Below are 26,034 nucleotides of genomic sequence, written 5' to 3'. Positions count from 1 at the left end.
CCAGCTCATTTTAAAGATGAGAAAAATGAGACAAATAGAGTTAAATGACTTTTCCAGGATCACACACATAGAAAATATCTGAACCCATATTTAAACTCAGGAAGATGAGTCATCCTACTTCCAGGACCTGTACTCTATCCACTGGGATGTCTAGCTGTCTTATACCTAAAAGACTCTTCATCACCATCACTAAGTTTTAAATTTTCTCCATTTTTAAAGGTCTTCAATTATGATACCCAGAAGAAGAAGATGCTCTTACCAATGGCAAATGTGGGTAAGGTCTCAAAAGTGTAATGCTAATACATAATCCAAGAAAGCATCTAGCAGTGTATGATAAGCACTGAATTTGTAATAAAAGGAAATGGATTCAAGTTCTGGCTTTACCACTTATTATGTGACTTTGGTGGGCTTCCATTTTCTCAACTGCAAAATTAAACATTTGGACTAAAGTGATCTTCTAGCTCTAAAATCTATGACCTATTTACTCCCTATCTTAAAATAAAACAACTCTGTAAAAGAGACAGTTCAAGTATTCAACCCTTCTTGAAATATGAAGAAAGTGAAAAGCAGAAATTTGCTCACATTTACATTGTTAATTCCAAAGGCAAGATCAGGGCTAAGACTCCTGACTCTAGGTCAAGAACTATTTCCGTTATAAAATTGTATGCATCTCAGTGCATAATCCTGGTTCTTGTCCTTTAGTCACATGGCCTGTCTTCATCCAGAAACATTTTAATTGCACACACACAAAAACATATGGACAAACTTAACCCCCAAAGGGAAATTGGTTGAGTCGGGAATTAACAGAACAGACATCCTTGCTTCTTTCCTTCCTTTCCTCCTCCCCTCCCCCTTTTCTCTCCTCCTCTTTGTTTTCCACTTCTCCCCTCTTCTCTTCTCTCCTCTCTCCATCCTTCATCTCCCCTCCTCTTCTCTTTTCCTTCATTCCTTCTTCTCCCCTCCCTTCCTCTCCTACCCTCTTCATCCTCTATTCTTTCTCTTCTCCTCTCCTCTTCCCTCCCCTCCTCTCCTGCCCTCTTTACTCCTCTATTCTTTTTTCTTCTCCTCTTCTCTCCTCTTATTTCCTTTTCTCTGCTCTCCTCATCCCTTCTCACCTCTCTTCTTCTCTCTCTCCTCTTACAAACACACCAAGAAAGGGAAATAAACCCAATTACCAAATACTGGAGGATTTCATTCTTAGCTCACTTTAGGTCAAAATTCACTCATTTTCTAAAAAAAAAATTTACTCATCATAGGAGACATCAACTAGCATCAAGATAATCAGAAAAATTCTGAAGGTTTTGCAAACTCTAGCCTGCATGAGATGGAGTTTCAGCTCCATCAAATGACTACAGTTACTGAACAGAGGTTTAAAGAGCTACAACCAACATAGGGATTACCTAGTACAATTTCCAAAGTCAAACTTTCAGTATTCACATACTGAATATTATCAGAGCCAAAAATTTTGAATTCTCTGAATACTGGTTCTATGATTTTTTTTCCATGGCTTATTTTAGCCTCTAAAAATATGTACATTCCAGCCTGATCAGTGATTCCCTTAGTCTGCCTGACTTGGGTCTGTAGCTAATTTCTAATTTTTCTCAAATATCTTTGTGTCTGTATGAAGCCTTACTTTCTTCTTCCAAACCCATCACTATTGTCCGGCTAGGATCTTTAAAATGGAAATACCAAGTAGCAATCTAGTTTTATCCATTACTAAACAAAATCTCCTTTACAACATTCCCAAAAAGTTGACATCTAGCATTTACAAGACCTTCAATAAGAAGGAAGTCACCACTTCCCAAGGGAAACTGCTATACTTTTATATTGCTCCACCTGCTGAGAAATCATTTCCTTTATCAAGCCAAAATGGTCCTTTTCCAATTCCTTTTCCTTCTATCTTCTGAAACCAAACAGAATTTCTTTTGACACCTCTTTCATGAGTCCTTTAAATATTTAAAAATAATTCTAATCTTCCTTCCCAATTTTTCTCTTTTTTAGCTTTAAATCCTCATTTTTTTCAACCAACCCTCTTTTGTTATGAACTCAAAAGTTTTCAGCATCTTAATTGTCCTCTCTGAATCCACTTTAAATCATTAAAACTAGTTCTAAGATGTGAAGGCCAATGATAAACACCAGACTCCAGATGTGAAGGTATGACAAAATTTGTACTATCACCTCCTTATTTTTAAATATGCTGCCTCTCTTTCGGGCTTGCATTAGTTTTATAGGCTATCCTATCACACTGTTGACACATGTTGTTTTTAAAAGCCTCTAAAATACTCAGATCTTTTTCAGCCAAACCAATATCTATCTAACTATGTTTCCTCCCTATTGTACTTGAGATTTATTTTTAATGCAATTATTTGGAGTCAAAGGAGTTGTGTTTAAATATTGAGTCTGTCACTTAATGCTCGGTCTGCCTTGTACAAATCTCCTACCTTTTCTGAACTTTATAAGTAAAATGAAGGATTGGATTAATTTAGATTTTATTGAACAGAAGTCTGTGAACCTATTTATCAAGTTTTATGAAAAAATGATAATTGGATTTTAAAACCCATTTTATTTTATTTCATGCATTTAAAAAAACACTTCTGAGAAGTCCACAGGCTTTAGCAGATACCAAAGCAGAGGAGAAGTGGACTGTGATATGCACAAAACAGGTTAAAAACTCTTGGACTTGAGGATCTCTAAATTTTTGTGTTGTTCTAAATCTGTTCTAAATCTTCATACTTAAATTTCTTAAATTAAATTTCATGTATTGCAGAATTCAAATGAATGAGGGATTCTCTGTGAAATTGTCAGCTCCTCTACTTGGAGGAACTCCTCCTTGCAAATGACTTTATGTTGACTGCACCAAACCTCAGACCATGGTAGTTCTAGAGAACAATAACTTTGTACAATGTTGTGCTATCTAGAATGCTTATTGTCCGGTTACAATATGAATCTCATCCAACAGAATCAGATTATGTGATACATACTCATATACACACATTTACCAATAGGGCTAAAACATTATTATCTATCTATTATATTCATATTTGCATGTATGAGCTTATATATATATAGTTATAATATTATTTCTATAAAGATGTGTGTGCAGTGTGTGTAACAGGTACTTCAAATGAATAATGAGAATATATAAAAATTGAAAAAGATACAGGAAAAAAAAGATGGGTAGGTAACAAATTGATAGTGATGAATAAGCAATGGATAGTCCATGGATCCCACCGTTATTCATGTAAAAGAAAAAGGTCTCTAAAAATTTAGTTCATACCTGTCTACCCTTATGGAAAATATATAAAAATATATGGAATAGATTTACATAAAATGAAAAGATATGGGTAGTTACATTGTGGGATCTTTATTAATAATATCATAAATCCATTAGCTTTGGAGTTGGAATAACTTCCATCTCAATATGTTCAGCCCAATGTTCATCAATAAGATATTTCTTAGATTTGAACTATATCATCTAATCTATCCCTCCCCATTTGAGGTCATCTAAAATTTTTTTTAAAATCTTGCCATACATTCCATTTTTTTTTATTATTTTGAAATTATCACACCTTTTTTAGATTAAACATGGCATTCTGTTTGCAATTTACCTCTGAATGTGCTACATTCTAATCTGCCTTACAGTTAATCATATTCCTGTCATGTCTGCCCAAGCTCCTTTGGTAAAAAAGTAGACTACAGCTTCCTCTTTTTGTAACCTCATCAACAAATATAACTTCTTGTACATAAGAGACAGAGAAAATAATGCTTACTAAATTGAATTAAATTAAATGTAATAAGCTTTTCAAGAAGAATGATCATTAATATTTTGATCCACCAACTTTGTCTGATGTGATCCTTAGAGGAATCTTGATATTGTTGGAGTTTGGGAGGTAGGGGTTGAAAGGTGTTCTTCAGCTTTTTGCTGACAGAGAGTCCCACTTGGCACAGGACTCTGGGGCTATCCATGAAGATAAAGATTCCAAGAAAAAGGCCATTTATTTAAAAAGACAGCAGGTTTGAAACTAAAACACATCTACTACCAGGAAATGTTAGCCATCTGAGGGAAGGGAAGCAAGTGGCCACAGAGTGTGAACTGCATCATACAGTCAACCTGATACATTATGGATGGCAGATCTGCTGGTCAGCTTCCTTCAGAGCAATTCTGTCTCTACGGAAACTGGTTCCCAATAAAAATTGACCTACCTCCTAAAGAAAAATATCAACAGATCCATACCATTATTATTCTTGGAGGTCTTCACTGCTGTTTACAGAATGAATACCTCCATTTAGCTACAAAAAAATACATTTTAAAATTGAATTTCTCTCAAAATGCACCTGAATTTTATCAATGAAAGAAGAAAGTCATTTTCTAAAGCAAAATAAAATCTCTCTAGAGAAAATTTCCAGAGTATTCAAGCTTAACAACAAAAGAAAGCAGTTGAACTCTATTTCTTTTCTGCTCCACTCTTCATATACTCTGTCCTAGACTGAAGGAAGAGGTTCTTTTTGCATATAGCCCCCTCCTATGTTGACCATGTTTATAGGGAATTTTATGTAGTTCTAAGATATACCTGATTTTCTCATTAAATTATATTACAAAGGACTTAGAATTATTTTTAACCAGAAGATCCAACATTGAAGTCGGGCATAGTTTTTTGTTTTTTGGGTTTTTTTTAGCAATCTCATAATATGTGTTCTTACATTTTCATTTGTTTCTAAGAGATTTCATTGTTGTATGTTTTCTAAGGAAGAAGATGAGCAAAGGGAGGTAGAAGATATGTCCCTTTTGGGGAGAAAAGATTCAAGAATAGGAAAAAGGAGCAAAAGAAGGCAATAGACTTAAATAAGACCCAGTAGATAACTGAAAGATGGGGTCAGAACAAAGTATGGACTAGATGCTGAGAACTACAGCAAAGATTTAAATGAATTTCAGAGGTTTTTCTACAATCTAAACTGGGACCAAAGGACTCTAAGCTAAAATAAACATCCCTCTAAGAAACCAGTGGGCTACAAAAAAGACAACCAGCTGTTTTAGATCCTTCCTTCAAAATGTCAGACAAACCAAGAATTCTTATCAGGGTCTGGAACTGTGATAGCATTTAATTAAAGCTTGTTGATTGAATGATTGTTAGAATCATTATAAGGAATTGTCTGAGAAAGGAAACAACTTACTCAAACTTTCCCACAATTACCATCCCCAATTCCGGTACCTCTTCAAGAAAGATCAATCTGATTTCCAAAATGTCCTTACAGAATAAATTCTCCAACTCATCATAGTTCTCATCAAAGTTATTTTATAAAGACTCTATCAGGATAGAAGCCAGTGTATTCCAAAGACCAATCCTTAACATATAAATAATAAAGGGCTACAAATAACTAAATGTCATATTATTATTTGTTTGTGCATAACTAAGCACTGAAAAAAATCTAATGTCTCAAATCTATATATTTTCAATTAACGTATACTCCCAAGACCCAATAGAATGATTTATATATTATAAAAACTGTTACTCTCATTATGACAGTTTCAAGAAGAAATCTGTGAACCTAGACACTTTGAGGGCAAAATCACATCACAAAACCATACAGATGGTGTGAACGTCCTGGATGAATGTAGGTACTGGTTATTTTTGGACAAAGTTCAAAGCCAGAATCCTGAAGAAGCTTGTTTCTCGATGTGGTAAATATGGTACCATGGAAAAAGCACTGTCTCTGAAGTTAGTCAGGAATACAAATATTTCCTCTGGTCATTATACATCCCATGGACTTCATTTGAAAAAGAGGATAAGGGAGGAAACTAGATAACCTCTGGGTTCCAGTAAGTCCTTGATCTATATTTCTTTATTTTTCCTAATCAATAACTTCTGAACTAGATTTTTCACTCTTACCATCTCCAAAATACATTCCTATACTTCATGGAGACATTTGGTGAAACTAAAACTATAAGATTTTTTTTTCCTTAGGAAAACACAAGAATTGCTCACAGCATGCAACTGGAAAAGTTTAGCTCCCTACAATTCACAAAAAAATTAACTTTTTGGTATGCACATGGTTCTTGGTTCTGGAGTTTGGTAGCAAAAGACTCAGGATGCAATCTTGGATTCTATTTTTGGATAGTGACCCAACTCTCAGCACTCAGTGCTACTCCATCCTAAGGCTCTAGCCTCAGGAAATAAGGAGTCAGGGAGTAAAGGAAAATGAGTAATAGCTCCACATTGTTTTGTCCCAGTCAGACGATATTAGAACTTGTGCCTAGATAGATACCAATTTTTAGGCAGAACACTGAGAGGCTGCAGTACACCTGAAGAGCAAAGAATAGGACATTGGAGTCTCAACATTATAATCCAAGAACACAAACTAGAAAGAAGTGTGGAAGTTTAATTTGAAGAAGAAATGACTTAGAGAAAACGATTTCTCTTTATGACATGAAGGATTGTCATGTGGAAGAAAGATTAGGCTTGCTCCACTGGGTTCCATATAGTAGAATCAGGACCAGTATTTTGAACTTTTAAAGGCATTAATGACTTAATTTTATGTGTTTTTTATAGTAGTTGTTGCTATTTGCAAGGCATATTAGGTTAAGTGACTTGCTCAGGATCACACAGCTAGGAAATGTTAAGTGTCTGAGGCTGGATTTGAACTCAGGTCCTCCTACCTCCAGGGCTGATGTTGTATCCACTATGTCATTTAGCTACCCCAGCATTAATGACTTACAAGAAAAACTTCATTCCTTTAAAAGTTAAATGGATTGAGTTCCCTATCACTATGGAAGCTTAACACCAATGTCTATGAGGAATAACATTCTAGTACCAAGTGGTATGAGATTGCTTTGGACTGAAAATATTAAAGCCTTTGTAGAAGACTTGGGACTAAGAATCAAAGAGTATTAAATTGAATGAGAATTTATGCATTTCAACTCCCTCGTTCTGTGGGTGAGAAAATTGGTCATCAGAAGGTTGATGAGAGAGTCCAGGATAGAGGAGAGGTCTTCAGTTTCATAGTCCAATATTTATAGGATTTAGAAAAGGCAGATGGAATGAGGAATGGTATTTTAGGTTTGAAGTTCCCTTCAAGCCCTGAAATTTATTTGTTCAAGATTTTAGAGGGCTAAGTTTAGGGGCTTTGAAAATTAACCTCCTTGAAGTATTGCTTTCATTCTGTTGCTCCTCTGCTCAAAAACATGAAATGGTGACCTATTTTATTGGTCAAATTCATTGTCCATATTTTCACAGCTTTTACACATAGCTTTCCAATGTTTTTCCTACTACATATTCCTTCACCCTAATCTGAAGAATTGATTTCCTCCTTGCATATTTCTAAATAACTCTGCTTTTCATCCTACCCATAATAATGTCCCTCATCCTTGCTACTTTATCTAAATCCAGTAAAAATTAGGATGGAAGTCAGAAGACCTTTGTTCTGAACTCTACAGCTAACTATTTCATGGCATTGTGTATCATTTTTCTCAACCACAAAATCAGGGAATCAAATACATCATTTCCCAGCCAACTTATATTCTGTGGCCCAGTCCTAACTCTGCCATGAAACCTTCTTTAATTGTTCCACTCCACAGTCCTTGCATCCAATTAGACTTAAATTTAATTTAATAAGCATTTATTAACAATTATGTATGTATGATATTGTGCTAGATGCTGAGCATACAAGGACAAATATTAAAAATCTTTCCCTCCAAATAACTTTTATTGAATGGAAATAACACTTACATTCAGATTAAAAAATGTAAAATAATTTTAGGAGAACCAGAACAGTAATTATTGGGAGGATTAAAAAAGGGTTCTGGTTGGGAGGAAAGGGGTATACTTAAGTTGAGTTTTGAAGAAAGCTAAGAATTCTAAGAGGCAGTAGGGAATAGGGAGTACATTTGAAGTGTGTAAAACAAATTTAGCAAAGACTTTGAGATGGAAAATGGAGGATTAAATTTAAAAACACAGAAAGTAAATCAATTAACTAGAATGTACAATTTGTAAAAGGGAGAAATAATGATAAAAGTGTGAAAAACTGGGTTCATTAGTTCTTCCTCCAGATGTCAATGTCTTTGGATTTATCAAACAGTAGATTACTGTATTTATTGAGATATAGTAGTTTTCACTTATCTTATGTAGTGTTTTCACTTTTTAAAATTCATTTTTAAATTTTTTTCTTTCTCATGGTTTTTCCTTTGGTTGTGATTCTTTTCTGTAACATCTACAAAAAAACAGTTGCTACAAATATTTTTGCACATGCGGGTCCTTTTCCTTTTTTTAGGATCTTTTTGGGATACAAATCCAGTAGAGATACTAATGGTTAAAAGGTATGCACAGTTTAACAGGCCTTTGGGCATAGTTCCAAATTACTTTGCAGAATGGTTGGATTTTGCTCAATTCTATGCTAATAAATCTGATAATATGAGTGAAACAGATGAATACATACAAAATATAGATTGTCCAGATTAACAGATGAGGAAAATCATTGTTTAAATAGTCCCATTTTAGAAAAAGAAATTGAACAAGCCATTAATGAACTCCCTAAGAAAAATCTCCAGGACTAGATGTATTTACCAATAAATTTTACCAAACATTTAAAAAACAATGAATTCCAATATTATATAAACTATTTTGAAAAATAGGGGAAGAATGAGTCCTACCAAATTCCTTCTGTGGCATAGATATGGTGCTGATATCAGATAGGTTCAAAACAGAGAAAGAATATTATAGATCAATTTCCCTAATAAATATTGATGAAAAAATCTTAAATAAAAAATTGTTAAAGAGATTCCAGCAATTTATCATGAGGATAATACATTATGACCAAGTGGAAATTATACCAAGTATGCAGGGTCTAGCCAAATCCTGCCTGTTGTGTTGTGGTTTGGGGGGCTCACAATTTGCCTTTTGTAGTTACATTAGAAGTCCCACAGCTAGTCTGCTGATCTACTGGCCTTCTGAATTATGAAAGAGTGGCCAAAATTCTGTATTTTGGTTAAGAGCATCTCACTAGATTCCTCACCTGGGCCTCCCTGCATCACACCTGTGCTGGGCCACATTCTCCCCTGCCCAATTGAGATGGACCATTTTTTTTTAACTTCTTCAAAGATTTCTTAAGCTAAAAATTATTAGATTCTGAATGTTTAGGGATTTTGTCACTCCAAAATCCATTCAGAGGGTTGGTTCTAGCATTGCTTCTGAGAGAAGCTAGAGAGACCTCAGGCAGTATTCTGTCTGCTCTCTGCCAGGTATACTACTCCTCCACCCCTGCCCTATTCCCTCTGATGCTTATCATTTCAAGGAAAACTCCATTTATCCCTGTGCTCTCTAGTGTTATTGTTGTTGTTGTTGTTTTAATAGAAATGGGTGGTGTTTTTTTTGTCAAAAGCTTTTTCTGCTTCTATTGAGATGGTCATATGATTTCTGTTAGTTTTGTTATTGATATGGCCAACTATGCTGATAGTTTTCCAAATATTGAACCAATCTTGCATTCCTGGTATTAATCTTACCTGGTCACAGTGTATTATTATTGTAATAAATTGCTATAATGTCTTTTCTAATATTTTGTTTAAAAATTTCCATCAGTAATTATTAGGAAAATTGGCCTATTTTTCCCTTTTTTATTTTTTTCTGGTTTAGGTATCAGCATAATATTTCTGTCATAAAAGGAGTTTGGCAGGACTCCTTCATTTTGTATTTTTCCAAATAATTTATATAGTATTGGATATAATTTTTCTTTAAATGTTTGGTAAAATTCATTTGTAAATCTATCTGACCCTAGAACTTTTTTCTAGGAAGTTCATAGATGACTTGTTCAATTTCTTTTTCTAAAATGGAGTTATTTAAGTATTTTATTTCCTCCTCTCTAAATCTGGAAAATTTATAATTTTCAATATTTATTCATTTTGCTAAGATTATTAAATTTATTGACATAATAAAATGGCAAATGAGCAAAATTATTTTGAATTGTTGTTTTAATTTCCTAATTGGTAGTAGATTCATCCTTTTCATTTTTGATATGGCTAGTTTGGTTTTCTTTCTTTTTGAATCAAATTAAGCAAAGGCTTATATATTTTATTTTTTTTATAAAATCAACTTTTAGTACTACTTATTAGTTCAATAGTTTTCTTACTTTCAGTTTTATTATTTTTCCTCTCATATTCAGAATTACTAATTTCATATTTAATTATGAATTTTTAATTTCTCTTTTTCTAGCTTTATTATTTCCATGCCACTTTTTCTCTATTTTATTTATGTAAGCATTTAAAAATATAAAACTTTCTCTAAGATCTGTTTGGGTTGCATCCCATAAGGTTTGATACATTAGTCTTGCTATTGTCATTCTCACTGATGAAATTATCGATTTCATCTATGGTTTGTTGTTTGGCCCATTTATTCTTTAGGATTAGGTTGTTTATTTTCCAATTTATTTTTTACCTATATTTCCACAGCCCATTATTAAAAGTAGTTTTATTGCATCATGATCTGAAAAAAAGATGCATTTACTATTTCTGCCTTTCTGCATTTGAATTATGAAGATTTTTGTTCCCTAATATGTGGTTAATTTTTGTGTAGGTACCAAGTACCATTGACAACAAAGACATATCCATTTCTATGCCCATTCAGCTTTGTCTAGAAGTCCATCATATCTAACATTTCTAAAATTCTGTTCATCTCCTTACCTTCTTTCTTGTTTGTTTTGCTGTTAGATTTATCTAGTTCTAACGGGGGAGGCCAAATTCCCACATTAGTATAACTTTACTGTAATTCACTTAGCTTTTTCTTTAAGAATTTAGATGTTATACCACTAGTGCATATATGATTAGTGTTGATATTATTTCATGATCTATGGTACCTTTTGGCAGAATATTGTTTTCTTCAGTATCTCTTTTAATGAGATTTATTTTTGTTTTTGCTTTGTCTAAGTTCAGGATTGCTATCCCTGCTTTTTTGCTTTTTTACTTCAGATAAAGCATAATAGAATTTGCTGCAGTCTTTTACCTTTACTCTGTATGTAGTTCTCTGCTTCAAACTCACAATCATTGTAGCATTCTGGTTTTTAATCCACTCTGCTGTTCCATTTTATGGGAGAATTAATACCATTCACTTTCAGTTTTGATTTCTACCTGTGTGTTTCCCTCCATCCTATTTCCCCTCATTTATGCTTTTCTCTCTCTAACCCTGTCCTTCCTCAACAGTGTTTTACTTTTGACGACCATATTCCCTCAATCTGTTTTCCCTTCTATCAACTTTCTCCCTTTTCTTTCCACTTTCTCCTCCTATTGTCCAATCAGGAAATTTCTCCCCAATTGATTGTGCTTGTTTTCCCTTCTTTGAGTCAAATCAGATGAGAGTAAGATTCAAGTAACTTTCACCTCCTCCTTTCAATCCCTCTACTGTAATAGGTCTTTTGCACCTCTTCATGTGACGACCCTATTCTGCCTCCTTTTCCTCTCAGTATCCTCTCAGTACCCTCAGTATCCTCAGTATACTTTTTTCACCTCTCTTTTATGTCATCACATTAAATTCTATTTATACCTTCTTTCTATTTATTTTCCTTACAACTGAGCTAATAGAGATATAGTTTTCCAGATTTAAGAGTATCATCTTCCCATGTAAGGAGATAAACAGTTTAATCTTATTAAATAACATTTTTTTATTTCATAGTTATTTTTATGCTGTTTTGAAGCATAAAAGTCTTATATTTGACAGCTTATAGTATGAGTCTTATATTTGAGATCAAATTTCTTGTTCATTTCTAGTCTTTTCATCAGGAAGGTTTAAGGGTTTTCTGTTTCATTGAATGTCTATCTTTTTTCTTGAAAAATTATGCTCAGTTTTGCTGAGGAGTAATCCAAACTTCCAGAATATCATATTACAAGTGTCCTGATCCTTTAATGTAGGAATTCCTAAGTCTTGTATAATCCTCACTGTGCCTCCTTGGCTTCTGGATTCCTTCAGTATTTTCTACTTGTCCTGATAATTCTGGAATTTGCTTACAATATTTCTTGGAGTTTTCACTTTGAGATCTCTTTCAGAGGTAATAAGTGATTTTTTTTTAAATGGGAATTTTACCCTCTGATTCTAGCATATCAGGTCAGTTTTCCTTGATAATTTTTTAAAGATGTTGTCCACTCTCTTTTGGCTGAAGCTTTCAGATAGCCCAATAATTTCTTAAATTGTCTCTCCTGGACCTATTTTCCAGATAAGTATTTTTTCTATGAGATATTTTACAATTTTTTTCAGTCTTTTGATTTTGTTTGACTGATTCTTGATGTCTTGTGGTGTCATTAACTTCCATTTGCCCAATTCTAATTTTTAAGGAATTATTTTCTTCAGTTAGCCCTTATGCCTCCTTTTCCACTTGTCCAATTCTATTTTTAAAAAAGTTGCGTTTTCTCAGTCGAATTTTTTCCCAATGTGGTCAATTCTATTGTTTAAGGAACTGTTTTCTTCAGTCAATGTTTGTGCTTCCTTTTCCAAGCTGCTGATTGTATTTTACAAAATTCTCCTGCCTAACTCTTTTCTTTCCCCATTTTTTTCTTTTACCTCTCTTACTTGATTTTCAAAATCCTTTTTGAGCTCTTCCAAGAGGACTTTGGGGACTTGACACCAACTCATATTCCTTTCGAGGCTTTACATTTAGGCATTTTGCTTTTGCTATCCTCTTCTGAATTGTGTTTTGATCTTCCCTGTCACCATAGTAGCTTTCTATGGCCTGGGCTCTTTTTTTTTTTTTTTTTTTTTTTTTTTTGTTGTTGTTGTTGTTGATTTTTAAAAGTTGAGCTCTATTCCTAAAGCACAGGAACACTCTCCCAAGCTTCTTGTACTGGGAGACAGGAATCCTGGTCACTGGCTTTCCATGCTGGGGTCTGAGGTACTGGAGTTTGCCAATTGCACTGGAGAGGCCCGATTTAGTCACACCTGTTGGGGTGGGTTTTACTTTGTATGTGTGGATTAGAGGCTTACAGCTACCAAGGGTTTCTCGTTACTTATCTGTGCTGTAGCTAAGAGCCTTCTCCTAGCTTTGTCCATACCATGTCTGCATGGGATGAAGTCCCCAGTTACCCAAGTGAGGAAGGCATTTCTTGAAGTCCTTCCAAGTTATCTTAATCTGGAAAATTATATCATTCCATCCTTTTGTTGTTTCTATCATTCCAGAACCTACATAGAGGTTTGATTTAACTTTGTTTCCAGGGAAAACCTAGGAGAGATCAGGGAACTCCATCTGCCATCTTGTCTCTGTTCCCCATAATTATTTTTGTCCCAACTTACTTTTCTCCAATGCAAGTTAGTTTCAGGAATTAAAAATAGGATACTTCTCTAAAGGTGAAAAGATACTCTATTCAAAGTCTCATTCTGCTACAAAATAATAAGAATAATTTCTTGTTGTTCTTGCTTAGTCCTAGTATTAAAGAGGAAAAGGTAAACTAGCATATGTCTCCAAAAGTGGAGTGCGTCATTTGAGTCTGCTATCCCATCCTACAAGCATCCTCATCTCTCGGTCCATCTTGCCTCTGAGGTATGTGGCTTTCACCTCCAGAAACACTGATTTTCTTCCCAGAGATAAAATAAAACATTTTTACACTGAGATTCCCCAGGGTGCTCCATCTTCTCAGCTGACACAAGTGTAGCAGATGGAGCAAAATATCTGGCATAGATTTGCTGGATCAGTGTGCAGAAATAATAAGAGGAAAGAACACATTGCCAGATTCCTTAGTGTCATACCCCATGACACTTGCAGCTTATAGAACACAAGATAATGCCTAGAGATAATTGAGATGGGAAATAAAACAGAAGCAATAACCAGACAGTTGGAAGCCAAAGGTGAAAAAAATGCCCCTTCAAGTTGTCTTTGCAGCTTTGGATATGGCAGGAATTCACTTATTTAGTCAACAAATATTTATTGAGCACTGACCACACGCATGGCCTCCTATTCACATGGCTTTTTATGTCTCTCTCTCTTATGTTTTTATCGCATTATATTTCTTTCTGCAACTGCTATCACATATTGTAGAGAATTGCATACGTATGTTTATGTCATAAGACTATTAACACCATGTTGCTAGATTATAACCTTGCTGAAGATAAGGACTAATCTTTATTTATCTTTGTTTTTCTTCCTAATGCCTTGAGCACTTTCAGTGTTCACTTTTGGAACTTAATTAATTGAGCAAAGATATTAATTAATTAATAGCATTGTGCAAGACTCCACAGTGGTTTACTGCCAAATATTTAACAATAGAGATTAATAAGGAACTCCCATCTGTCAGGCATTCTGTGTCCAGGCATTCTGGGAATATAAAGAAAGGCCAAAAAATGCTGACCTCAAGAATCTCACAGTCTTTGAGTTACTGTGCCAATTAAAGTAAGGAAGAAGAATGGCAGCAGTCACCTAGGAAACTGGTCTTATCTGAAGTATACTTTTTGTATACAGATCCCCTCACTTAAAGATCTGGGATTCAGCTGTCTCTCTAATTAGCTTGGTGACAAGGAATTTCTTGATTCATTCCAATACCTTTTGTTATATTTGTTTAGTGGTCATTTTATATTATAACATCCTATGACATCAACACAATGTCCAGATCAATCCCTTTCCAGTTTTCTTTTATGGTTTCAAAATCCAGGGGCCTATATAATGCTGGAGTGCAAAAGTAATCTGTGATCTGTGATCTATGGCAAGCTATAGACTTTAGCTTGCCTGTGACTGTCAACAACTCTCCATACCAACATGATTACTTTCTTCCAGATTTTTGGGGGCCTAAATTGCTAGAAATAGAAGGGAGTTTAAGGGCATTCACCTACTTTTTCTGCAGTGTATTATCGTGTTCTTAGCACCCCAGTAATTCAATAATTTATTGGTTATCACATGCCTCTAACATATACTGACAAATACAAAGAAATGTTCCCAAGGAACAACATGGGAGCCAATAATTAAATTTAAATTAAACACAAAGCAAAAACAAAAATTTCAGGGTAGAACATTAAAAATAAAGAGAATCAATAAAGATCTCATGTAGGAGGTGGCCCTTGATCTGAATCATAAAGGAAGATAGGGATTCCCCAAAATAGAGATGAAGTGGGAAGGCCATATAATCATAAGAAACAGCCAAGTAAAAGCACAGAAGTGAGGAAATAGCATGGCTAAATTTGGCTAAAATTTTGAGTTTAAGAAAGGGAGTAAGTTTTATCATAATGGAAAGATAGGTTTAAGTCAAAATTTATACAGATATAAATACCAAATAGAGGGATTTATATGTTATCCTGAGAACAATAGACAATAGAAGCTTCTTGAGTAATAATGACGGTTTAACTTGTACTTTAAAAATGCCTATTTGAGAAGCTGTGTGACTAGTGGGTTGGGGACAGGATAAACTAAAGACTAGGAAACCAATTAGGGCACTGCCGTTATAATCCAGATGAGAGTTAGTGAGGTCTCAAACTAAGGTAGGGAGCATGTGAGTTTATAAATGTGTTATACAGCACTTTAAGGAGATACGTGGGAAGGAAGATGTGAACTCAACTGAATAATGATAGAGCATTACAATTCAGTGCCCAATAACTATTCTTATAAGGAAATGACTCCATTAGATGATTTCCATTTCTCTTTCGTGGATTGCCATTCCTAATTCTGTGCATTCACTTAAGATCCTTACCTCTTTTCTCCTTGATGTCCATTGGGAACAGTCTCTCCTCTTTTATAGGTCTTGATTTTCTCTTCATCTAAGTTTCCTGTAAAATGAAAATGCCTTCATCATGCCTATTTGGCAGCAGATGTCTCATACATTTTATATAAAACAAAAATATAGGAAGTAAATGTTTATTCTTTACTTGGGTGACTTTGCAACAACTATTCTTTTGAGGTCCTTAATATGGGAAGACTCCCACCCCCACCTCTGACAACTACATCACTATCACCCACAGACCCCTGAGCAGCAGGAAACATGCACATTGGCCCTGTTACCTAGCTTTTACACACTCTTTATGGGGTGAAGGATTTAGTAGTAACATAGAAAGGCATTCTGAGATTGTATTTTAAGTGGGTAAGCAGAAAGATGCCATAAGATAGCTCAAATTTCTGCATTAGATAAGTTTTCTTTCCTCCCATCATCTTTGAATGAAATGTGTAGATACAATTACCTGACAGTTTTCCTTCATTCACCGGTTTATAATGAAATGTCAATTAATTTGAATTCTCAGAGGTGGTGTGTATTACTCTCTTTTCCTGACTTGGTTAGGAGAAAACATAATTTCATCATTCTTTGATGATCATCTTGCAGTTCCTCAGAGTAATAGCTCTGAACACAAATCTTTCGACCAGACAGGAAAAGGTAGAGGAGAATAGACTGCACACTTCTAGTCTCAATATAGTAAAAGGGAAAAAGTGTTGGATTTGGAATCCAGCAGATACAGTCTGCCTCAGACATTTCTGGGTGACCCTGGATAAATCAATCAATTTCTCTATACCTTATTTTGAATTTCATTTTCCTAATCTGTAAAATAGAAATATTGTCAATCCCTCATTGGAAAGTTGTGAGGGTTGAAAAATGTATCCAGTCCTAGCTTCTCTTGATTTAAAAGATCCATGTCACAAACTGCCCAGTAGACATTTCAAACTAGCATCTCAAACTCAGCATATCCCAAACAAAACTCATTATCTTCTTCCTCCTTTATCTCCATGCCCAGGGCTCCTCCAAACTTACCTGTCACTGTCAAGGACACTGCCATCCTTACAGTGACACAGTTTTGAAAACGTTGTTCTTCTTGACTCCTCACTCACCTTTAGCTCACATAAGCAAACAGTTGCCAAAATCTTTCACATTTATCTTTACAAAAACCTCCCATAGATGTTCCTTTATCCATTGGCTATAAATCTGATAATCCTTGTCCAGATGCTCAGAACTTTTCACATGCATAATTATAACAAGCTCCTATTTAGTCTCTCAACCTCAAATCTTTGCCTCCTCACATTTATCCCTGACAAATCCTTCAAAGAAATCTTCCCATAGAGCTCATGTGAGTGCTCCTCTTCTAGACACTTCAATGGATCATTCATTATCACTTCTTGTCTCAAAAATAAACTCCTCTGTTTGGCATTTAAAATTCTTTATAAGGATATCTTTCATATCTGTGGAGAAGGAAGGAATTTGTGGCCAAAGAAAAACTAGAGTACATTATGAATTATTTTATTATATTAAGTTAAAAAGTTTTTGTACAAACAAAACCAAAGCAGAAAAGATTAAAAAGGAAGCAGTAAATTGGGGGAAAAATTACACTCCAGAGTTCTGATAAATACATCATTTTTAAATATGTGAAGAATTGACTAAAATTTATAAGAATAAAAGCTAGTCTCCAATTGATAAATGGTCAAAGGATAGGAACAGATAATTTTCAGATGAAGAAATTAAAAATATTTCTAGTCATATGAAAAATTCTCTAAATTAGCATTGATCAGAGAAATGCAAATTAAGACAACTCTGAGATACCACTACAAACCTCTCAGATTGGCTAAGATGATAGGAAAAGGTAATGATGAATGGTGGAGGGGATGTGGGAAAACTGGGACACTAATACATTGATGGTGGAGTTGTGAACTGATCCAACCATTCTAAAAAGCAATAAGGATCTATGTCCAAAGGGCTATCAAACTGTGGATACCCCTTGATCCAGCAGTGTCTCTACTGGGCTTATATCATAAAGAGATCATAAAGAAGGGAAGGGGAAAAATGTTTGTAGCAATTCCTTTTCTAGTGGCAAGGAACTGGAAACTAAGTGGAGGCCCATCAGTCGGAAAATGGCTGAATAAATTATGAATATGAATGTTATGAATGTTATTGTTTTATAAGAAATAATCATCAGGATGATTTCAGAAAGGCCTAGAGAGACTTGCGTGAACTGATGCTAAGTGAAGTGATTAGAATCAAGAGAACATCGTACACAGCAACTACAAGATTATATGATGATCAATTCTGGTGGACATGGCTCTTTTCAACAATGAGGTGATTTCGACCAGTTCTGTGAAGACCGCGTATTTTAAAATCAGCCGGAGTCAGGAATTCAGGTTAGGGGGAAATCGTCAGTCTTTATTCTTAGAAGAGTGAAGAAAGATCGGAGGTAGAAGGGAATTGGCAATAGCAATGTGTGCAGCTGAAGCTAGCCAGACCAAAAGCAGCGAGACCAGCAGCCACCAGAACCAAAACCAGCCAGCAATCTCTCTCAGCCTCTCTTCCTGTCTCTCCCCTCCACCCACCAAAATCGTCATTTCCTATACAACACATCAGGACTTGCACAGAGAGTGGGCGGGGGCCATTCTTTATCCAAGCATGTATATTAATAGAGTATAGTCCAATTACTATTTAGCCTCACGTGCTTGGGACCTCAGTGCATCAGCTCAAGCCTTAGCCCATTACAAGTTCCAATGGCCTTGTGATGGAGAGAGTTATCTGCATCCAGAGAGAGGACTATAGGAACTAAGTGTGGATCATAACATAGTATTTTTACTTTTTTGGATGTCATTTGCTTGCATTTTGTTTTCTTTTTCATTTTCTTTTCCTTTTTGTTCTGATTTTTCTTATACAGCATGATAAATGTAGAAATATGTATAGAAGAGTTATAATTGTTTAACATATATTGGATTACTTGCTGTCTGGAGGATGGGGTGGGGGAAAGTGAGGGAGAAAAAAATGTGGAATGCAAGGTTTTGCAGGAGTGAATATTGAAAACTATCTATGTACATATTTTTAAAACAAAAAGCTTTAAAATAAATAAATAAATGAAATTCTTCATAGTCTGACCACTTCCTTACCCAAATAATCTTCTTATACTTTCTTCCCTTTCCACACTCACTAATCTAGTCATAGTATCTAATTTACTGTTCCACACTCATGATATTCCTCACTGCATCTCATCATACTGGCTAGCTTTTATACCTAGAATACATTTCCTCTTTATCTTTATCTTTGTTTAGCTCTTGTTGTCCACCATTTTTTTTTCCAGAACATAAAGCTCAAAATCTAATCAGCTAAATGTATCTTTTCCTCCAAACCCTTTGCTGCTAGAACACTGTCCCAGAACTACCATGTATTCACTGTGATGTCTATCATTCATTGGTATAGGACATTTCCACTTACAGTTTGCATCATACCTTTTGGCACTTGCAAATTTTTGTCTTGCTTTCTTCTTGTCTTTCCAACTAGACTGTGAGCTCCCTGAAGAGCTTATATTACATATACAATACAACTAGATATAAAGTAAGATCTAAATTCAGGCAGACTAATTATTCTTATATTTTCTCTTCTTGATCTCTTCTCCAGATCTGTTATTGTTCTATTTCACATTCTGTTCTATTTTTTTTTTAGTCTTTAAAATCTGCTTTGTTATTTCTTGGCTTCCCCTTATCCAATTCTAATTTTCAATGAGTTATTTTCATCTTTGGGATTCTGTAACTTCTTTTCTAATTGGTTAACTTTCTTTTTCATAATCATCTTGTTTTTCTTGCATCTTTTATTAATTGTTTGGTTGGTTTTTTTCCTCCATGTCTCTCATTTGATTTTTTAAATCTTTTTTGAGTTCTTTACTGTTTAAGATAGAAGCTTTTATTACTTCAGTATCCTCTTCTGAAAATGGACTCCAGTCTTCCCTGTTCCCAAAGTAAGTTTCTGTGTTTTTTCTTCTTTGTTGGCTCATTTTTAAAAAGAGAGAGAGAGAGAGAGAGAGAGAGAGAGAGAGAGAGAGAGAGAGAGAGAAGAAGAAGAAGAAGAAGAAGAAGAAGAAGAAGAAGAAGAAGAAGAAGAAGAAGAAGAAGAAGAAGAAGAAGTAGTATAAGCACTTCTAATCCTCAAGCTTTCCTTGGGCTTTCCCCTCTGACCAGAAATCCCAAACCAGGAGTTCCTGCCTCCTACAAGTGCTCACAGCCAGCAGCATCCCACCCCTGTACTCCCCAGGTAAGCTGATTCCTTCTCATCCATCCCTTACAACAGCACAACCCAGTGTTCCCAATCAGCCAAGGCTCCATCAGTCTGCCCTAGCTCAGAACCCAACTCCACAAACAGTGGGGAAGGTCCAGGTCTCTGTGGTACCTGCTAAGGCACCAGGCACGTCCAGCTAACAGCAGAGCTTCCCATCTAGAGTTTCTGCAGAGCTAGTCAGTGAGGCTATGGCTTTGCTCTGCTGAGTAATCCTACAAGAGTTCATTTTGTATGTAAAAATTACAGAATCTCAGCATTGGACTGGTTTTTAGAGGCCATTGATCTCAATATGTATTTGCATAAGAATTTCTACTAGAACTTGATATCTAAACAGAACTCAATAATCTTATGCAAAATCCATAGCCTCACTGCTTTGTCCCTTAGCAAGGGATTGTGAAGTACAGGGGCCCTATCACTGAGATTCACTTAACATCCAAAGCCATTTAATCATCATTCTTCCAACCTAGAGTTTGTCTGAGGGGAATCTACAGGAACATATGATTTTGCCTTTGGTGTTTATTTCCCAATATTAAGGATATGTGCCAACTTAGTGGAAATATACTGTTTCTGGTCTGGAAATAATATATTAAAGGGATAACTCCCCAAACCATGAAACTCTATACTGAGATCTTCACTCACTGCTGTGTTTGCTTCAGGGGGAGGGAAATGTGAGAGAAGAATATTATAAAATCCAATTCAAGAAGGACTTCTAAATGGAATATATATATATAAAACTATCATTCTTTTTCCTTCTACCTCTGAGCCTTTATCCATCTATATCTTGTGTCCTATCAGGGAAACAACCAGTTCTAGATAACACTCATTGCTAATATCAGCAAACATCTCATAAAAAATTCACTACTCTAGAAAGGGCAGATTTTAAATATATATATATAATTATTATTATTATTAAAAAGGAAAAAAAAGAACAGATTATATATGTTTCCAAGTTAAAGGCCTCAAAAGAAGTCATCCAGAATATTTTTAGAAACATAATTCAAAAGTGAGATTGTCTTGATAGAAAAGGTAATTTTTTAAGACTGAGTCTACCATTCTTGCTGATCTTCTATCATCCCATGGTTCCCACTATGCCTGAGATTGAAAGAAAGTTTGCCCCTTCACCTCCATATCAGTATCCTGAGGGAAAGAAAATGTTCCTCCTCTAGAAATTGATGTCCTTTAACAAAGTCTTGGATTCCCAATGACAATTATGAAGTGGGACTGTTTTCAAGATAGACTTTTTCTATATCCACTTCTATTATCTTTTCTGTGGTGTACTCAGGCCTGGAGACTTTCTATATGGAAACTTATAAAAGAAACTTATGGAATCTAGTTCTTTAAAAAATTGTTCTCACCTTCTATCATGCTGTTTCTTTCTCCACATCCTAAAACATCTATTCTGACAAGTTTTTTCTGACAAGAAACCCTGCCAGGGTTTCCATGGAGTCTATACCACTTTTCATTCCCATTTAAGTGCATGCTGGAGTTTAAAAGACTCTCAAATACTTTATACTCAGTTGATGAAATTTCTGAGATCAAGTGAACATAGGATAACTTCTCAGATTGCAGGCGAAATAAAACTTAGCAAAATACATCATTTTATACCTTAACTCCAAAATCAGTTCTTAGATTCCTGAGACAGCATTAGCCCATTTGTAAAGATCAAGCAATCAACATTTATTAAGTGCCTTCTTAGTGTCAGGCATTGTGCTAAGTATAGGGAATACAAAAAGAGGCAAAAGACAGTCCCTCCCTTAAAAAAGCTTCCAATCTCATTACATTGTTGGTGGAGTTGTGAACTGATCCATCCATTCTGGAGAGCCATTTGGAACTATGTCCAAAGGGCTATTAGACTGTGAATACCCTTTGATCCAACCCCGTCTCTACTGGGCTTATATCCCAAAAAGATCTTAAAGGGAGAAAAGGGACCTACATATGCAAGCATGTTTGTGTCAGCCCTTTTTGTAGTGGCAAGAAACTTGAAACTGAGTGGATGCCCATCAGTTGAAGAATGGCTGGATAAGTTATGGTATATGAATGTTATGGGATATTATTGTTCTGTAAGAAATGACCAGCAGGATGATTTCAGAAAGGCCTGGAGAGACTTACGTGAACTGATGCTGAGTGAAATGAGCAGAACCAGGAGATCATTACACGACAACAGTAAGATTTTACTATGATCGGTTCTGATGAATGTGACTCTTTTCAGCACTGAGATGATTCAGACCAGTTCCAATGATCTATTGATGAAGAGAGACATCCACACCCAGAGAGAGAGAGGACTGTGAGAACTGAGTGTGGATCACAACATAACATTCTCACTCTTTTTGTTGTTGTTTGCTTGCATTTTATTCTTATTTTTTTCCTTTTTGATTTGATTTTTCTTGTGCAGCAAGATAATTGTATGAATACGTATATATATTGAATTTAACATAATTTTTCCCATGTTTAACATATATTGGATTATTTGCCATCTGGCGGAGGTGGAGAAAGGGGAGCAAAATTGGAACACGAGGTTTTGCAAGGGTTAATAATGAAAAATTATCCATACATATGTTTTGAAAACAAAAAGCTTTAATAAAAAATAAAATAAATATAAACTATCAACAAAAAAAAAGCTTCCAATCCATTGCAGAAGACAATATGCAAACAAATATGTACAAATCAAGCTATGTATAGTATAAATAAGAGATAATGGTCTTTTCTCATTTTCCTTGTCCTCTCTACAGCCTTTGACACTGTTGATCACTCTTCTCAAGAGTTTTGAGATACCTCTCTTTTCAGGTTTTCCTTCTGTCCATCTAACTGCTTTTTTTCTCTCTCCTTTGCTGGATTGTCATCCAGATCTTACCCTCCAACAGAACATATCCCTCAGTGTTCTGTCCTGGACTCTCTTGTCTTCTCCTTCTATACTAGTTCATGTGGTGATGTCATCTGCCCTTACAGATTTAAGTACCATAACTATACTGATGATTCTCTAATCCTTTCGCAAATTCTCTGTTGATTCCCCAATCTCACATCTCTTAATTACCTTTCAGCCACCTCAAATTGGATGTCCAGCAGACATCTTAAACTCAATATGTCCCAAGTGGAATTTGTTATTTTTCACCCTAATACTTATTTTTCCTCCTCCTATGTGACCTATTACTGAAAAGGGCAATTCCATCCTCATGATATACCATAGATTTACCAGTTAAGAGTCTTGGATTCCTCATCATTTCTCACCATATCCAATCTGTTAGCAAGGTCTACTGATTTCCCATTTGCAGCATCTCTCAAATACATATCCCCCTGTCCCTTCTACATTACCTCTCTAGTGCAAACTCTTATGACTTTAAGCTCGAATCATTGCAATAGCCTGCTGGTGGGGTTAGCTGGACTATATTTCTTATATGGTTATTATGAGAATGCAATGAGACAGGTATAATTAAAAATATACAAAGCCCCAGTTTACCACTTGTAAGACTTTGGTCAAATCACATGACTTTATTAGGTCTGAGTTTCTTTTGTATGTAAGTAGAATGAACCAGGTGATTCCTAATAGGCTTAAAAGTCTAAATTCTCTTTATTGTTATTATTCTTATGATTATTGTATTGTTTTACCTCTTTCAATAGAATTCAGATAAAAACTGATCAGAGTCAAATAACTATTCTAATATCATTATTTTGTATTTGATAGCCATGTGACTATTGAATATAAAATAACTGCTTTTTTGTAAATGAACACAAGTTGTAGGAAGCCTTCTCCATTATCTTTATGGTCACCCAAAACACTTTTTGTACAACTCCAGTACTAAACAAAATGACAGGGATGATATGCATCTTATCCTTTCCCCACATAATTTTGAATTCTTCTGCTAGATTTCTATATTTCTACAACTTTTCATTCTCATAACTTGGAGCTTGTCAGTGTTTAGTATGACATTACAAATGCTCTTAAACATCTATATATAAAAATTATTTTTAGGCTATTGTGGACAATAATACTGTCTCTGAGGATAGCCCAGTTTCAAGGCAGTTTAAGGTCTCTCTCTCTCTCTCTCTCTCTCTATATATATATATATATATATATATATATATATATATTTGCATATATATATATATATATATGTGTGTGTGTGTGTGTAGTATGGGGATATATAATCTGTTAGTTTAAGGTAGTGAAATTCTGGTCTCTAATTTTAGCCACAGGGTAATGTCTTGCTAGGCAATCAGCAGATTCTAAATTTTTACAACCTTGAAATGATGGCTGCAGTTTCTACTATTTTCTTCATAATATTCATTGATCATTAAATCTGTGTGTTTTAAAAATAATCATTCTGTATTTTCTGATGGAGATAAACTGATTCTAAATTACTGTCCATAATGCCATTAGTTTTTACACATCTTAATGACTAAGCTATTTGTTTGAAGCTTCTTTATCTGTGTTTTGTTAGTTCTGTTCATGTGAATATAGCTCACTTTAAGGCTTTTGATTCCATCTTTGGATCTTGGCCATTTCCTAGGCTCCATCTGGAGGTAAGCCACTTCCACTTTCATTCTACAAATTCAGTAGCATGTACCTATTGTAAGTCTTTATTATTGCTCATTGAAATGATATCTATGTGTGCCAGAAGCATTTTCTATAAGTGTTTAATCTGCTTAATATGTCAGCTAGTCAATAAACAATTATTAAGCATCTCCCATGTGCCAAGCACTGGCTAGGAAGGGAAATATGAAAAAGAAAAAGAGTTAAGGAGGTTACAATCTAATAAGGGAAGACAAACAGAAAAGAAGCTGAAAAGGGGGAGAAAAGGAAAGTGTCTAGGACACCAGAAAAATACAATCTGATTGGAAATGAAGAGATGGCTTGCTGGGATTCCCTTCCTAAACAGGAAATCTGGGAAAAGCTTTCTACTCTCTATCTTCCAATCAAAAGGGCACTGGGGGCAAAGGTTATTGATAAGATGCAAGTTCCAGGGATGGAATTTTGCAGGATTAATATGTCCCTGAAGTTTGATAGAGAAATCCAGAAGGAGCAGATGGATAAGTGTAATTTGAGGATTCTATCAATCCTTTTCTTTACAAGAAGAAATGTTCATCTTTCCATAGCTGCCTTTGGACAAAGAGTCCTATGTTTTGTTAGTTCTATATACATTTCTGTTAGGATACTTTCAAAATCTGTTAACAGTTCTGAAAGTATATGCCTCTAGTATTGCAGAGGTGTTAATTACTTTAAATATGTTCTCATTGAATTTTAATTTCACAATGCTAACAACAATCATAACCTTTTATAACTTTATGATCAGTATGTCTTTCCTGGAGAAGACTGATGTACTTCTCCATTATTTTCTTCTTCTTCTCCTTCTCCATCTTCTCCTTCTTCTTTATAATTAGTTTCATGGAATTCAATTCCTCATTTTCCTGAGATAATTTGCCAACCTGATATCGTTCTTTGATATTTATCATTGTATGATCTATTGAACTGATGGATAAAATAACATCTTGTTAAGTTGAATAAAAGCATTAAGATATAAATTCATCTCCTACCCACTCACTTAAAAAAACCTTGATTAAAAACACAGTAGCAAGCAGGATGACAAATATCTACATTACTTTGATTTCTTCTAGGTTTCTATATTGGAGAGTATAAATATTTGACATGGTGACCTCTATTAAAAATGTTATTTAAAAATTTTAATGGACTAATACCAAGTAATTATCAAAAAATGTTGGTCTATGATGATATTTCAGTTCTAATTGTTTGAGGTTTTCAAGAATGTTTTAAAATCGTGTTGGTTGTAAAAAGATCATCTGACAATCTAGAAAAGAGAGCAAACTTCTTGTATAATGTACACTTATAGACTTTATATACATACAATTCTAATCATCAGGTCATATCTTCCTAGACATTTAGATGTTAAATTTAGGAAGCTTATGGTCATGCTTTTCACAGTTTCTACCAAATCTTTACACTATCAAAAATGATTATTAAGTTTATATTACTTAATAATTTATCTACAATTTCTGATGGCTGACTGTTTTGTATAGCTATCATAAGTACTTACAATTCCATAAATAAATCCATATGACTCAATCATCTC

This window comes from Sarcophilus harrisii, chromosome 2, assembly GCF_902635505.1.
Source record: "Sarcophilus harrisii chromosome 2, mSarHar1.11, whole genome shotgun sequence".
NCBI lineage: Eukaryota > Metazoa > Chordata > Mammalia > Dasyuromorphia > Dasyuridae > Sarcophilus > Sarcophilus harrisii.
The sequence above is the reverse complement of the archived record's forward strand: the minus strand, read 5'-3'. Positions refer to the sequence as shown.